This window comes from Pantherophis guttatus, chromosome 2, assembly GCF_059756535.1.
Source record: "Pantherophis guttatus breed Tessera chromosome 2, ASM5975653v1, whole genome shotgun sequence".
NCBI classification, from domain to species: Eukaryota; Metazoa; Chordata; class Lepidosauria; order Squamata; family Colubridae; genus Pantherophis; species Pantherophis guttatus.
Window position 1 is genome coordinate 156439966 of NC_142064.1, and position 14759 is coordinate 156454724.

The following is a 14759-nucleotide window of genomic DNA, read 5'->3' on the forward strand; positions in this document are numbered from 1 at the left end:
GATGTAAATTCTTAATCCCAGCCTGGGGGAACTGTGGCTGAAGATATTTTGTTTATGAATAGGATGGCCCAGCCTTATCTGGTAGTTCTGAGCACTGGCTGGCCCCGCCCACCCACCCCTACGCTCTCCGGTCCTAAATATCTAACTTTCCGGCTCACTTTCCCTGCTCTATAGCCCAGCTGATTTGCGCACCACTCCAGTTCTACTAACCGTGGCTGACCCAGCAGGTGTGCAGGAAACTGCCCCCATTGAAAAAGCCTTGTTTTTAGGTGTTGCATGCGAGTGCGGAAGGTACGAAGCAGACACGCACGTTCACATTTTCGGCATACCGGCTGTTAAAGTATGTGCAGCCCACCTCTGGGGGCTTCCTACGCAAGTGTGAAAAGAGTTGCAGTCTCAGAAGTACTGGACATGGTAGATCATAGTGGTTACAACTCAACAAGCCATAGCAGAGATCCAGAGATTGGCTGTTTTTTGCTTCCTGAAGACAGAGATGCTTAAAGGGAAGCAATATTTAACAAAACAGCCTTCTCATATTTCATCTCCTCATCCCCATTATGCCTGTTCCTTCTTTCTTCTTAATCAGATATTTATTCTAAATATAGTATTATACAATCTTGTATTGCAATTGTAATCTGTTGATTTATTGTTGAATTTTTAAGCTATTAACCAGTCAATTTTTTTTAAAAAAAAAACTGATTAGCCACCAAATTTTAAGGGACTTTTCCAAGAATCGAACACTATTGAATAGTGGGGGCAAAAACAATTACAGTACTGTTCATGAGTTCCCAATGATACCCCAGATTTGCTGGGAGCACCATGAAACTGTTACCAAGATGTTAAGGGCATCATGAGCAGAGAAAGCTAGGGAACCTCTGCTATAAATAATTCAGATTCACACTGTACTAAGCCATCGTTTGGTTTGCTTGGTTTGGTTCTTAACAAGCTCTTTTGTAAAGGTTTCTCTTTTCTTCAATTGTTTCTTATCAGATGTTCCTTGATTCCTGCATGCCAGATCTTTCAAGCCATAGAGTGTCACATGAATCCAAACAAATTGTGATTTATTGCATGTAGCATTTAGACTTATATTCCACCCCATAGTGCTTTACAGCACTCTCTGGGTGGTTTACAATGTCACCTATTACCCCCAACAATCTGGGTTCTCATTTTACCCACCTTGGAAGGATGGAAGGCTGAGTCACCTTTGAGCCCCATCAGGACTGAACTCCAGGTGGTGATGGATGCCTGCTGAGGAGAAGGCAACATGGAGAAATGATGATGTGTGCATGAGGACATCATCGTGCAAGAATAGACCTGTGGAGGTGGTCATGATGCAAGTACACAATCACTGCATTGTGTGTTGATGTCGTTGCGTGCATGGCATCATTCAGATACCATCATCATTTCCTATAGGTGCCAGTATGGCTAATAAGTGTATAATCTTCTCTCCAGATGAAGTAGTTCAGCATCTCATTAGTCTGGTGCCCCTTGCAGCCACTTACCATTTGGCAAACACAATTTTTTGTAGAAAATAGTGTCATCTTCACATTCTACCTATATTTTTAAAAAATAAAATAATGTGGAAAGACTTGTGATGAGTACCCCTGGGATGCAATTCTTAATTCTTATCACCTCCCATAGTTGTATTCAGAGTGAGGTCTTTTGTTTTAACCATCAGTCACTGTATTTTTAATATCTGCTTGACAAAATCCAGCCTGTTTTCCTCTATAGTTCTATTTATTTGATTGATTAGACTTCAGAATGCCTGGCCAATCTGTGCCTGATGCCAGCAACATGCCCTGAAGAGCTGGATAGGAACGGGATGTTCTAAGGAACGGAGAAAAAGGGAGATGGTCTCACAAAGTGGATTAACTCAGCTGGGTGAGAGGGGATGCTTCATCCTCCCCGAGTCTGCACAGCTACTTTTCTCTTTACCCACAATCATGGCAATCCAATGACTATCAATAAAGGATAATATTTGTAGCTCAGGGTTGAAATGAGGGGTCTTTGGTGTCCTCCGAGCTTGGTTGTTTTCTTGCAGATATTTCATTACCCCAACTAGCACTGATGATGTTAGTTAGTTTGGGTAATGAAACATCTGAAGAAAACAGCCAAGCTCAGAGAGCACCATAGACCCCTCAATCCGATGACTTATTTTTCAGAGTGCTGCTCACCCTTCTTCTTTCTGATGTCCTCTTCTCGGCACAGTGTTGACTTGTGGTTTGCTTAGAGCGTTCTTGGAATGCCTTTTTTTTTTTTTTATTAATTCAGTTCCACTGCTTTACTTTCCTAAAATATACTGCTCAAAAAAATAAAGGGAACACAAGCAGAAGACATCCGAGATCTGAATGCATGAAATAGCCTTATTAAATACTTTGTTCTTTACATACAGTAGTTTATACACTGCTCAAACAACTAAAGGGAACACAAAACTACTGTATGTAACGAACAAAGTATTTAATAAGGCTATTTCATTCATTCAGATCTCGGATGTCTTCTGCTTGTGTTCCCTTTATTTTTTTGAGCAGTGTATATGACTTCCCTTTGGCGATTCGTCCAATCTTGCCAGCAACTTCTCCTTTTCCCAAAGGAACACTACCAACCAGACTGAAAGGATCAACTGCAGAAATGGGGGAAGGGAATATGGTGCCTGAAGTTGAGAGCTTTGCTATTTTCCTCTCTAGCAAGGCAGGAGGCACTTCTGCATATTTTTTTCCCCCAGAAATACATAAAGAAATTTTCTAGATGGGAGAAAGCAATGCATTTCTCCCCCCACCCCTATCTTTGGGAGACTGCCTGAGGTTGGGCTACAAATTCCCAAGGATCATGCTGGCTTGGAAAGATAGGAACTGTAATAACAATGAATCTGGAAAAAGCTAACTGAAGGAGAAAGATTTAAACCTCCGTTGTTTACTTTAATTTTTTTTTTCTTCCATCTCTCCCTCCCTCTTTTGCCCCTATTCTCCTTCCTCTTTATTTCTTTTCCATTTTCTCCTGAACTATCGTACCTCTTCTCGCCATCCTTCCCCCCTTCAATCGTTCCAGTTCTGCCTGCCTTTTCTTCTCATGCTGGTGCTGTCAATTCATTGTCCCATCATTGTTCTTTCTCTCATCTGAGTCCTGCGTTTCCTCCAGCTAAATGTAGTAGCATAGTGATTAGGACAGGGAGGTTATCTTGCTGGAAAAACACACCGTATGTTCTAATGAAATTTTGGACAACAGCTAGGAAAAGGCACCAAAGATCATTGTGGAAACAAGCTATTTTAGATACCAAAATGCCTCTTCCCATATAGCGTTCGCCTCCCCCCCTCCATCCAACCCCATTTGGGAAGGACACTATTTCTTAAATCACAGACCAGTATTTAAAGCACATATGGCCATTCATCTGAACTACGGCTCCCAGGAGCCCCATCCAATAGTGAGGGACAGTGGAAAGTGTAGCTCAGCAGCATCTGGAGGGCCACAGGCAATGAGTGGTGTGCTGTATAGCTCGTTTTGGCTCCCAAGAGCCGACTGTTAAATTTCTAGTCATTTTGCAAACGGTTAGACACTTAGCATGCCAATCAGCTCTTCCGTGGCTAGTGGAGTGGGACAGTAGCGACAGTAAAGCTAGCAAAACAGGTCCTTAAACATTTACTAACACACCACCAGCCACACGTTTTATACTCTTTGAGAGTAGGGTATTGTTACTTACTCTAGCTATTAATTCATCTCAAACTATATTGGGAAGAATAATGTTGAGCAGGCATGCTTCCAAGCAGCTTAAGTTCTGAATAATAAGGTGTAGAAAGTTAGTATCCATCCCTCTCCTAGAAGAATGAAAAAATTTAGAAAATAATAAAAAGGCAGAATATTATATTTCCCTGGAGGGAGAAAGCAGCCTCCACCTTCCTTAATAGCCCACAGCAGATGTCAGCACTTAAGAGATAAAGAGATAGATAGCTCTATTCATAAGCAAATGCCCTCACCCAAGATCCAATAAAGGTAGGATTAGCCCTCAGCCATAATAGGAATTGCCCAATGCCCCTTCATTGCATCAGCAGTCCAAACTTCAACCAAACTTAACTCAGACAAACTCCTAGGATTTGTACATGGCCCCATGGGAGTCTGACAACAGCCAATAGAATACATGCTCTTGCACAGGAAGAGGAAGCTCAAGTTCAAAGCCCAAGAGAAGGTATAAAAACCCCTCACTCTCAACTCCATGTGGTCAGCTGCCCAGAATCACATGTATTTGGTGGTTCTGCTTCATCAATAAATTGACCTTCTTTCCATTTTGTCTCCAGTGCCTTTCTCCCAGCTTGGAACTGAACCAGATGGACATTTCTTCCAACAAAGGATTATTCAATATTTTTTTAAAAAACAAAGAAACTTCTGACCAGGGATGAAGATGGGGGAAAGAGCTCAATTTCTTGGGTAGATTCTGAGGAAGCTGAAGTTGTTCCCATTTCTTCTCATTAGCCCTACCCAGAATTGTCTCTGCTGCTGGCACCAGGTGACACAAAGGTGCCCCGGACTACTGACCAAGGAGAACATCTTCTGCCATCACTCCCATTATTTTTTGTGTGAGAAGGAAACTTTGGAGTTGCTTCAGGTCAGATCCCCATTATACACCTTTCGCTGATCCTGTACAATTTGCTCTCACACGCGTCTATAGTTGTTGTCAGATGTAAATGCCTTATTCTCTAATGTGTAAATAGTATATGAATGGGATATCAGGGGTTAACTTATTCTTCAATTCCTAATATATTCATGATTCACCACTCCTACTTATAGCTCCACCCATTGTATATATAAGGAGCCACCTTCACCCTTTTCCTAGCTTCTATCTGTGAATATTCAGTGAATATAGAATGCCTATTGTAAATAAAAGGAAGTATATTTAAACCTTTAATTCTTACTATTATTATTGAGTCTGATCCTGAAAATATTGCAACAAGCTGGTAGCAGAGGATGGTTAATTGACTCAATAAAAAACTTAAAAATGTCTAAGAAGGATAGGCCCAACACCAGAGCCTACAGCAAAGAAATGGAAACAGAACAAGAAATAATCAACGAATCCACAAACGCAATTTCAAGAGAATCCGAAGAATACACCACTGAAGACGAAGAAATAATAGATGAAAATGATGACCAGGAGGAAATCGAAATAGAGAATAACGAACTCAGGTCAGAGATATTAAAACTATTAAAAAGCCAGAAAAATGATGAAAGCCTCATCGCGAACCTCCAAGAAATGCTGAAGAACAGCGGAGCAGCGAGAGAGAAAAACATCACTAATGAGAAGTCTAAAGAACCAAAAATTGTAAGTGATATGACTACAGAGAAAGTCATTAAGAAGAAGAAAAAATGTGATCCCGCGCGAAATTTTGAATGGCAGCCATCTTGGTTTCAACAGGCCTCCAAGGTGAGCGAAGCAGAGCCAATCAAAATGCTCAGTTCAAAATTTCTAGCGCGAAAAACGTTATCAGATAACGAAAATGAGAAAGAGGATTCAAACTCCACTGAAGAGTCAGAATCAGAAAGTGAAGATGACTCAACGAAATCCCAAGTAAAGTCAGCGATGAAAACGCTTTTTGCTGCATTTGGGCCAAAACTAAAAATTACTAAAAAGCCGCCGAAGAAGAGAGCAAGCAAGCCGATACCTCAAGACCTGCCCGCTCCCATCCTGACTTCGAGAGCGATGACGCCCGAACCTAGAGAGCCGTGTCGATTCCGCCTACACCACAGACCGAAGCAAGTGACAACGCCCACAAAAGGAAAAGAAGAACAGCCGCCGTCGCCAGAACTCCCAAGGCCGAACCAGAGACCGACTCGTCTGAAGAGGAGCAGAGCGAACGAGCCGCGATGGAGAGAACCTTCCACGACGACGTCGGAGAAGAAATGGACAACGCGCATGCGCGAAACTACACAGACGGTCCAGGAAGACATGAACTGGTGAGAGAACCGCGCAGACTCGTTGCGAGCATCCCCATGCCGTTTTGCAATTTTCTACACTTGCGAGACCACGAACTACCTCAGGTTGTAAGTAATGGACAAAATAATGTGGGAAACTTACCTAGTGACTTCCCAAAACTAAGGGTTGATGGAATTAATTTGCAAGAATGGTATCAACAGCTCCAGGTTGTCTTTATGAAGGAGAACTTACTATTTTTTATCACTAGTCCCCCAAAAAGACCTTGGACTTTAAAAATAGATTGTCTACACCATAGAGCTTTTTTCTTAATAATATCTAGTGTGTCTCCTGCAATGTATCATAGCATCAAACCAAATCTGACTGTTTCAGAAATTATTCAATGCATGTTTAATTTGTTTCACAGCGACAGTGTAGCTACCACCACAAGAATGTCTAAGGATTTCTTTTCATCTAGGGTAAAACCAGGGGTTTCCATAAGTGAGCATTTAATATCTTTAAACAAAATAAGAGCTGAGCTGCACTTGAGGGGGGAGGTGATTTCAGACCAAACAATGAAAAGTGTTATTATCAACTCACTTGATTCATCATGGGATAGTTTTATGTCACATTTAGACACTATCAATCTAGGATATTTATCCATAGAAAGTCTATCCAACAAATTGATAGCAGAAGACAATTCGAGAAAAAATCGTTCTAGCAATCACGCAGAACACAAACCTTTTAGGAAAGTAGCTTTCCAAGAAAAATATAATGAAACATACAAATGTCACAATTGTGGATCCAGGGAACACAATAGAAGAGATTGCCCCAAAATTTCAAAGGAAAGACATAGGTCAGAATATAGGAACAAATACAATTATAGACAGTCCTCCATAGATAGAAATAGATATAGAAGTCCACCAAATTACAGAGAAAATAGAGGGGGCAGAGAAAATTCAAAGGATAGAAAATCTGGTTCACTGAATGGACTAAATAAACAAGACAACACTAAAATACAGCAAAATGAGAACAATAATTGGCTTATTGATTCTGGAGCAACTAATCACACCACTAATAACAAAAATATATTGTCTTCAATTACAGAAGATAAATTTGTAATAAAGGTAGCTAACCAAGAGAGGGTTCAAGTATTAGGCAGAGGAAACGTAACTTTGCCTGGTCTAGGAAAAATAGAGGGGGTATTGTTAATACCTGAAATACCTCATAACATACTAAGTGCCATAAAACTAAGTAGAGATTCTGACATTAATATAGTTTTCTCAAAGGGAAAAGCGACTTTGGAGAAGAATAAGACAAATGTAGGCACTGTAATGATTAAAGGAGGCCTACCTTATCTGATAATAAAGGAAGAATGGTTGCATAACATTGATTCAAATATAGAAAATTGTATTGAGGCAGATGATGAAAACATTAGCAACAGTGACAATGATGAATGTAAAATATCTCATGATCATACAGATGCACACGATAAAAAAAAAACCAAAAATAGGTAAGCCAATTCATGATGAGTGTGCTCACATCTTACATAGGAAGTTAGGACATGCCAGTTTTCCTGTAGTACAAAAAATGACTGAACACGCAGAAGGTGTCAAAATAAAAAATTGTGAAAACTATTTGGAATGCTCAGTATGTAAATCTACAAAACTAAAAACTAGTCCCAGGCCAAGAAAATCTACTAGATCAACTAACAAAATTTTTGACTTAGTACACATGGACCTAGTAGGTCCATTAACTCCATCAATCACTTATAGAAAACGTTACTTCCTGACAATAGTAGACGATTATAGTCGTTATGGGTTTGTTTACACATTAAAACATAAAGATGAAACCTTTCAAAAATTTAAGGAATTTTACAAACGCATAGAAACACAACACAATACCAGAATAAAACAAATTATGACAGATAGGGGATGTGAATTCATGTCTAAAGAATTCTCCCAATGGTTAAAAGATAGAGGAATGCTACATTACACGTCCAGCCCGTTTTCTGCATTTCAAAACGGGATTGCAGAGAGAAAGAATTCCACATTACAAACAATGATTAGGTGCACATTGGAGGATGCTGGCTTAAGCAAACAATTTTGGTCAGAAGCCTTACATTATTCAAATTACACACAAAATAGAACCTGGTCTAGTATTATAAATAAGACACCATATGAAGTAATGTATAATAGGAAACCAAAATTAGCACACATGCACATTTTTGGAGTCACTGCAGACGTACACATACCTAAACAGTTGAGAAGAAAGGGAGAAAATGTATCCAGAAGACTCAGATTCATGGGATACGAAACTGGCACCAAAGGATACAGATTCATTGATAATAATAACAAATTTATAGTTTCCAGAACAGCTGTGTTCCATGAACAGGCTAACTGGTCTAAATTACATCTTAATGAAATATTTCCAAATAAATGCAAAGAAACAAAATCTCATGAGGAAGGGACCATAGAAAAACAAAATATCAACAAACAGAAAAGCAAAACCAAAACTTGGACAAATAGTCAACACAAAATAAAGACAGACACACTAACAAAAAAGGAAGCAAGATATTTGCATGATAACAATAGCAAACCTGAAAGAGTCATTAGGAACAATAGGAATCAAATGCCAAATAAATACAGAGATTACATAATGCATATGGATGGTGAACCAATAACACCTAATACATATGGAGAAGTGTTAAAACTTCCTCGTGAAGAAAAAGAAAAATGGGAACTAGCTATGAAGAAAGAGATGGAAAGTTTACAAGGATTAAATGTATTTACACCTGCAATAGCACCTAAAGATAAAACAATTATTGGTACCAGGTGGATATATAAAATTAAAAATTTAGAAGGAGGCAATACTCTATACAAAGCTAGATTAGTTGCACAAGGTTATGCACAGAAATATCCGGAGGACTATACTGACACGTATTCCCCCACAGTAAGAACAGAGAGTGTCAAAACAGCTTTAGTGGTAGCATCAGCACTCAACCTTGATGTATTTCAATATGACATACAGACTGCATATCTACACGCGAAACTAGATAAGGAAATATATGTAAGAGCACCTCACAGTCAATACACCAACAAAAATGAAATTTGGTTGTTGAATAAGAGTTTATATGGATTAAAACAATCTGGTAAAAGATGGTATGATTGTTTAGTAAAAGTACTTAAGACCATGGATTTCAATGCTACCACTGCTGATAACTGTTTCTTTGTCAAAAAGGGTGATGATTACATTGAATTTGTATTGATTTATGTAGATGACATTTTATATATAGGAAAACACAAAGAGAGAAGAGAAACTTTCGTAAATAAGTTAAATGAACATTTCTCGTTGAAATCCCTGGGTAAAGTGAACAAATATCTTGGTGTCCAAATTAATAAGACTAGAAGGGGATTCAAACTTACTCAGAGAGATAAGATTATAGAACTTTTAAATAAATGCAATTTAATCAATGCCAAACCCTGTGATACCCCTATGCAAACTGATTTTCTTAGAAATACTGATGAATCTTCTCCTGAATTCAAGGATAACACATTTTATAGATCAATCATAGGTTCACTTCTTTATATATCTAATTGGACTAGGCCAGATATCGCCTTACCACTCAATTTACTATCCAGACACGTCAGCAAACCCACAATGTACCATTGGGAAGCTGTTAAAAGAATTCTAAGATATCTGAAAAATACACTAGATTTTTGCTTAGTATTAGAGCCTAGTGATAATAAAGAACCAAAGCTTGTATGTTACGCAGATGCGGATTGGGCTGGAGACACGTCATGCAGAAAAAGTACATCTGGTTATATTTTTCTCTTAAATGACTGTCCAGTTTACTGGTACACTGGTAAACAAGAACTAGTAGCCACTTCAACGACAGAAGCGGAATATGTTTGTTTATCCAAAGCTGCAAATAACCTTGTATGGTTTAACGATCTAATTTCAGATGTTTGGAAAAAACCTGCTTTGCCTTTTGTTATGTATGAAGACAATAAAGCAGCCATTGAAATATCTAGATCCGATGCCATTGGACAAAGGTCCAGGCATATAGATATAAAATTTAAACATGTGAGACAATTGTCTCAGGATGGATTTATTAAAGCAGTGCACTGTGATACTTCAGAACAATTAGCTGACATATTGACAAAGCCTTTACCTTCTAAACAGCACAAATATTTAACTTCTAAACTGCATATCTTGTATTGTCCCGAATCTGAATGTAATTGGTGTTGTATAACGAACCGGCATTTAGAGGGGGATTTGTCAGATGTAAATGCCTTATTCTCTAATGTGTAAATAGTATATGAATGGGATATCAGGGGTTAACTTATTCTTCAATTCCTAATATATTCATGATTCACCACTCCTACTTATAGCTCCACCCATTGTATATATAAGGAGCCACCTTCACCCTTTTCCTAGCTTCTATCTGTGAATATTCAGTGAATATAGAATGCCTATTGTAAATAAAAGGAAGTATATTTAAACCTTTAATTCTTACTATTATTATTGAGTCTGATCCTGAAAATATTGCAACAGTTGTATATATCATAATTAAATGAGAATCACTACCCTAAGAACATCCTGTACTTGCAAACCTCCTATAGATCAGAAGATTCATAAATCATACATTTAAGTTATGTTCTCCCATTAAAAAAAAATCTCTTTGCTGTCAATGCGAATGGACTAGTAAAGGGTTGGCTGCAAAGGAGCAGCCCATTCATATTCAGATCTCTGGAGCATGCAGCTCTGTGACAGGAGAACTACTCTGAGGTGCAGTGAGAGAGGTTTTCCCCCTACCCACCCCTTTCCTAAAAGTATATTTTTTTGAGGGAACAAAGGATCTTGTTCACCAAAGAATGTCAAGACTGAGTCTATCTTTGGCTGATGTTGAGCCAGCAGCATTCTTGCAAGTTCAATGATTCTGCTGAGGGAATGTGCCTGTTCTATGCAGAACTAAGCATTGCAGGAGAATCAGTGGTGGGGTTCAGTCTGGTTCTTGTGAACCAGTAGTAATGGCGGTGGGAGGCTACGCCCACCCACCCCAATGTCATCACTGACAATCTGCGCATGTGCACGCTTCCATTGTGAACCGGTAGTAAAGGTAAGTGGAACCCACTCCTGAGGAGAATCCCTGCAACAGCCTCACGTTTGATACCAGACCGGATCAATGCCACCACTAGAAGAGAAGACTGCATTATGAAACAGTCTATGCATTGCAAAACCTTCTAGTAAAGGCCTCTGGAGATAGGCTGTGTCTTTTAGCTATATCTGTACTGGGGTTGTGATAGGACCTATCAGCATTTCATATCTATAGAATGACTTCCTTCCTCCCTTCCCTTCCCTTCCCTTCCCTTCCCTTCCCTTCCCTTCCCTTCCCTCCTTTCCTTTCCTTCCCTTCTTTCCTTCCTTTCTTCCCTCCCTCCCTCCCTCCCTTCCTGTATAGTACCATGTTCACCAAAGTAGTTTATCCTCCTCTTCTTCTCCAGCAGTAGTATCTGGAACTGCCTTTCTGCCCAGAGGACATATCCTCTTGATGCAAATGCAAATGAATGCTGAATAACTACTTTTGAACCAAGTCAGATTAAAACCATTTAGTTAAATCCATCAAAAGCCCAACCAAAGGGAAACTTTGCATCTGCCCAGGGTGGTCCACCATTAACCCTGGACATAGCTGTAACAACTATGGGAACAATTCTGATAATAAGGGGCAGCCAGCCAGGCAGAAGACCCTGTGTCTTGCTAAGTGAAGGAAACCAGGACAGGTTGTCCAGTGCCGAGCAATTGATAGGAAGAGATCTGTAGATATAACCCTTCCGATATCCTGGACCCTCAAGGAACCGCTTATTTTGGAAATGTTTGGCACTTGGCTGTGTTTGCACTATGCAGCCATCCTATTGCATTAGCCCATGGAGTGCAATGGCTCAGTGGTTAAAGATCCTGAGCTTGTCAGCTGGAAAGCTAAGAGCCCAGTGCCCAAGACCCAAGTTCCACATGTCGGGGTGATCCCCCATTACTTGCCCCAGCTCCTGCCTACCTAGCAGTTAGAAAACATGCAAATGCGAGTAGATAAATAGGTACCACTTCAGTGGGTGGCATTCCATATGCTTCGGCATAGAGTCATGCTGGCCACATGACCAAGGAAAGGGTTTTAGGACAACACTGGCTCCCTCACCTAAGAAATGAAGATGAGCACCACTCCCTAGAGTCAGATACGACCAGACAAGGGAAACCTTTAGCTTTATCACAATAACTCAGTCGAAGGGGTTAATTGTGGCTCAATATGTCATGTGGATCCAGAAAATCAAGTTTAAGGAATAAAACATAATTCAGTCAACCACAGCTAAACAAGCTACGAGGAAACAGCCCCAGAGCTGTAAGCCTCATCTAGAGATTCTGTCCTGTTGAGTTCTAGCTAGAAAATTGGGATCAGGGGAGGGGGTGCTCCAGCTGCCAGCAGCGACAATGGCAGGTTAATTGGATCTCCAGTTTGTACAAACAACTAGATATCAGGTGACATTTACTGAGGAAGCTAATTGATATATGAGCAGTTTGTCACAGCAGCCTTCGAAGTTGTCAAGCAGATATTCCCCCAAGTGCAGCCACCTCCAGCTCCACCAGAAACAAGGTTTGTGCGTTAATCAAAGCGCTTTAATCACACCGGTTGCCACCACCTGTTGCAGAAGGAATTAGAGAGGCCGTTGCTTTCCTAAAGACTTTCCAAAAGCTTTTGGAATTGCTCTGAGAAGTCATTAGCTGCCAGGGAAAAGAGCTGAAAGTAAACGAGACCACACAGGCTGCAAAGACACGGGCTTTCCTCCCATCGAGTTATTTCTTAGAGCTAGGCCATTATTTGTAGGCATACTTTATCATCTGAGACTTTGTATGGCATCCAGACACTTCTTCAGTGCAGCTTTTCTAATTGGAGATTACAGCACCAGCAGAATTTCTGCTCTCTGTGCCGCATTGAAGCTAATCCAGACATTCTGAGCTCTATGGATGTTCTTGAAGAGAGGCGCCTAATACAGTACTATGTACCCTGTGTCCAGGTAATAGCAATAGCATTTACACTTATATACCACCTCTTTACCGCACTCTCTAGGTGGTTTACAATGTCAGCATCTTGCCCCCAACAATCTGGGTCCCCATTTTACCGACCTCAGTAAGATGGAAGGCTGAGTCAACCTTGAGCCAGTCAGGATCAAACTCCAGGCTGTGGACAGAGTTAGCTTGCAATACTGCATTCTAACCACTGCACCACCAGGTAAGGCCAGCTGCCCCTCAGGAGCTCTTCTAGGGGGCCTGGGTCATCTCCCAGAATTCTCAAAGCCATATTGGGAATTTTGAGAACTGCAAACTACAGTAGGTATATTGTGCTGGGCTGCAAAAATCTGGGTAACCATTAGATGGCAGCAAACACCTCTTTCTGCCAGCATAGATGATCTGGTTTTTTTGTACTTTCAACACATCTGGGAAGAGTTGGATGAGAGGACCGATGCTGCAAATAGTTCTTGAGATTAAACCAAGTTTGAAAAGGGAGAGATTTATGCTGGAAGTAAGTATTGGTGCAATGTTTTCATGCCAATCCTTTTTATTAGTTTATAATATAAAATACAAAAATACAGAAAAATAGGGGAGAGGAAAGGGAAGAGAAAAATGTAAAGAAGAAGGAGAAAAGAAAGAAAAGGCATTGACTTCCAGTTCCCTTTGGTGCAGTAGAGTAAGAAGTAACATTGAACCTCAACTTTTTACTTTTACATAGTAGTATAAACTAGCCATTTCTATAACAACAGATTTATCTAATCAGTAAAACCCAAAATCAAAGTTTCATTTTTTTTCAACCTCAAGCACAAAGTCCAGAAGTAGTTTCCAAGTAGAAACAAAGTACTTGTGTTTTTTTCTTTGATTTGGCCATCTCTGCTAACTCCATCAGCTTTTGCAGCCATTCATCCATTATGAGGATTGAAGCGTCCTTCCATTTCTGTGCATAAAGTAATCTTGCTGCCATCAACATATATAACATCAAAACTCCAATTCCACCCCCCACCCCAAGTCTTTTCCCATCAAACCCAAAAGAAAAGTTTCTGGTTTTATCTTTATATCCACTTTAAGAATCTTCTATAATTTATATTATATACAGTATTTATTATATATATGGGTTTTCTATCGAAGCAACCTGGTATACCCAAATATGGGAAGGAGCATAATCCTTCCTTTTGCCTTTCAGCCCCATCCAGGAACCCTCAGGCAGTCGCTTTCACGACAAACTATTTTGTGTTAAATTTATATTTACTGACAAAGAAATAAAGGGAGACTAGTATAGATCTATTTCAAGCTATTTATCTCTCATCAGCTACTCATACCCTTCTAGGATTCGAACCTGGGCTTGCCTGCATGTTAGGCAGATGTGTTAACCTCTAAGCCACAGGTTCTCCTTGCTTTGTCAGCTTGTACCAGGGGAGATTAAACGGGTTTTCTATTAAAGCAACCTGGTCTACCCAAATATGGGAAGGAGCCAGTGGTGGGTTCTAACCAATTTTACCACCAGTTCGCATTGCGCATGCCATTTGCACACGATCGCCAAACTTATGCTTTGCGCAAGCGCATTGAATAAAAAAACAACAATCCATTCTGCCGCGCCTTACAACTGAGCTAAACATGAAAGAAATAAAGGTAGGTATAGCGCAGGGGCGGGGGGGGGAGGGCCCAACTGATGTTCAGAGCGAACCGGTTCGCTCTCCTATCAAAATTTCTACTACCAGCTCTCCCGAACCAGGGAGAACCGGTAGCAACCCGCCACTGGAAGGAGCATACTGCTTCTTTTCACCTTTCAGCCCCAATCCAGGAG